The 2,589-nt window shown below is 59.5% G+C and overlaps 1 pseudogene; it reads left to right on the top strand.

Moving 5' to 3' along the window:
• Positions 1-320: 320 nt before the first annotated feature.
• On the top strand, positions 321-2,200 carry LOC124510025 (zinc finger protein 296-like; annotated as a pseudogene).
• The last annotated feature ends 389 nt before the right edge of the window (positions 2,201-2,589 follow it).

Below are 2,589 nucleotides of genomic sequence, written 5' to 3'. Positions count from 1 at the left end.
AAATTAAAGGCTTCTCCTCAGCGTGCCTGTGTCAGAAGGGCCCCCACGGAGACTTGAGTCTGACTTGAGTCAGAAGGAAGGCACCCCGTGCACGTGGAGCATGAGCAAGGCTCAGTTTCCCCAGCTTCGGCAGGGACTCACGAGCCAAAAGACCCGAGCTGGGTGGATGCTGCAGGTTCGAGGAAGGGCGAGGTCTGTTGACCCCTCGCACCAGAAATGCGCCCCAGTGAATGACATGGGGGGGGGGGGTTCCCCGCAAGGCGCCCGCCTCACCACAGAAGCACAGAGTTCCCTGCCCCAGGGAGGACCAACCCCTCACCATGAGTCAAGAGGACCGAGAACGTCTCTGGTGGGGAACCAACTCCTGTACCCCTCGAGCAGTGCCATCAGAACACATTGACAGCCTCCCGCTAAGCCTCCGCTAAACTCTTCCACTGGTCAGAATCCTCATTCCATCCGTAACGCCTGACCCATACATCTGTGTCGCCTAGATATCCTCCTAGATATCCGCCCGCTACGGCCCGCGAGGAGGAATCCTTCAAACTCCCTGCAGGGATTGCTCACATCAAACGAATGAAACAGACATAGCGGAACAGAATCGAAAGGGAGCAGAGCAGGCCACCCTGAAATGTGCCACTTTGACGCGGGGATTATTTTGAGCTGAAGGCAATCAAGACCTACCCGACTCAGGGAAACTTTTACCTCTCCCTAACGCGCCTGAAAGAATTTAGAAAAAGGTCCTGTGTCAGAAGGAGAGTTATTGCCAAAGAAACCTTTTTATCTGAAAGACTTATCTGCATGGCAGGGCAAACGTTTGATTACCATACATCTGTGCTTATCTCCCTGTGAGTTGCTCTTCTCCCCTTGGAAGCCCCAAGCTGCTAACTCACCTGAACCCCTCGGTCTGAGGGCACCTGGCCCAGGCCACCTCCAGCGGCCAGCCCGCCTGGCCCTCTCCCTATGTCCCTCCCGCCACAAGGCCAGTTGCACGCCCTGCCAAGAAGACCGGGCCCCAGCCGCCAGCCTCCAGCACAGACGTTGAGATGCAAAGGCCGGGCCTTGTCATCCAGTGAAACCCAGGCCAGATGCGCCTCCCCTACTGGCGCCAGGGCTGGAGCCTTCTCCCGGAAAGGAAATGCCTGCACCAGGGCGGTCCCGGAGCGAACCCTGCCACTCCATTGGGTGCCCCCAACGCACAGGGGACCTCAGCGTGCAGAGTGAGCGGGTGCTGTCGATGCCACTGATCCACTGCCTTCGCCACCACCAGCCCTGGACTGACAAACACTTAGATCTGTTGACCTCGGCCGCCGCCTGTTGGCCTTTCCTTTGGAGACCATCACTGCTTTCACGGAACACAAGAAGCTGGACTGTCAGCTTCGTAGACGTCCGACCCCTGCCAGGACTTAGAATGCAAAAACCCCAGAGCCTTGAGCTGCCTCAGCTGCCGGAGACAGTTCACAGGGGCCTGGAAGCTGCTGCACGTGCCCTGTGGGACCAAGGATTGTCCTTCCACCAGACAGGACCCGAGGCCCCCGAGGCCCGGCTGCCGGGCCTGGCAGAGGTGGCCGCCGCTGTCTCGGCAAAGGCGAAGTCAGAAGCTGAGGCCACAGGCCCCCGAGTGAGCAGAACCCCACCTGCCCCGTCTATGCAAAGACCCCCGGCTCCCTCATTAATCTCCAAGTGCACATGTGCTTGCATCCAGGCCCTACGAGTGGCCCTACGCCTGTGACCCGTGTCCCCATATTTGTACCAAGAAGCACCAAGCTCAACTGCCCAAGACCCACGGGCAGCTGCAGCCTCAGAGCCCTGCAGGGCCACCTTGGAACAGGCCTCTGCCACTGCCCCTCTGAAGCCAGCACACTCCCATGCCGCAGGTGGTGGAGGGGGGTCGGGGGGGGGGTGGACAGGCACTGGAGCCGCGATCACAGCGGGGGTCCAGGAACCTGGGGCTCCTCCTGATGGTGGGGCTCAGGTAGGCCCCAGGGGGACCGACTGGGGAGCTACCACCGTGGAACAGAGAAATGAACCTGCAAAGAGCCAGATGTCCCCCAAGAAGATGCCAGAGCCAGGGGGCAAGAGCCGCGGGCCTGGGGGCGTCTGTGAGTTGTACGGGAAGCATTTTACCAACAGCAGCAACCTGACAGTGCGCTGGTGCTCGCACACGCGAGCTCTGATCCCACGCCTGCGCGCAGAGCAGTGAGCTCTATACCACCACCGCGTGCGCAGTCTGGGGCCGGGCAGCTCCCGCTCTGCGTGTCGCCACCGCGGCATGTCTTTTGGCCCAGGTGCCACCTTGGACAACCAGCTGTGGCAGAAGCACCCCCAGATGGGTGGGGAGGCCTGAGCCGCAGGAATGCCCTCTCTGCTGCCCTTGGTACCTTGTACCACTTCTGTCGACCTCCTTGTCCTTCCTCTGCTGCCAGCAAATCCTCCCGCCCTGTCACACACACACACACACACACACGCACAAGGTATATAAGCCTCCGTTGCCTGATTGCCTCTGGGTCTCACATTTTTATGGGGCTCCTGTATGTACACATTAAATTTGTTTTTCCCCCGTTAATCTGTCTTATGTCAATTTAATTATTA

This window comes from Lynx rufus, unplaced genomic scaffold (assembly GCF_022079265.1).
Source record: "Lynx rufus isolate CCGP_SWC_20201006 ecotype Redwood Valley unplaced genomic scaffold, mLynRuf1.p SCAF_1, whole genome shotgun sequence".
Taxonomy (NCBI): domain Eukaryota; kingdom Metazoa; phylum Chordata; class Mammalia; order Carnivora; family Felidae; genus Lynx; species Lynx rufus.
The sequence above is the reverse complement of the archived record's forward strand: the minus strand, read 5'-3'. Positions and strand labels throughout refer to the sequence as shown.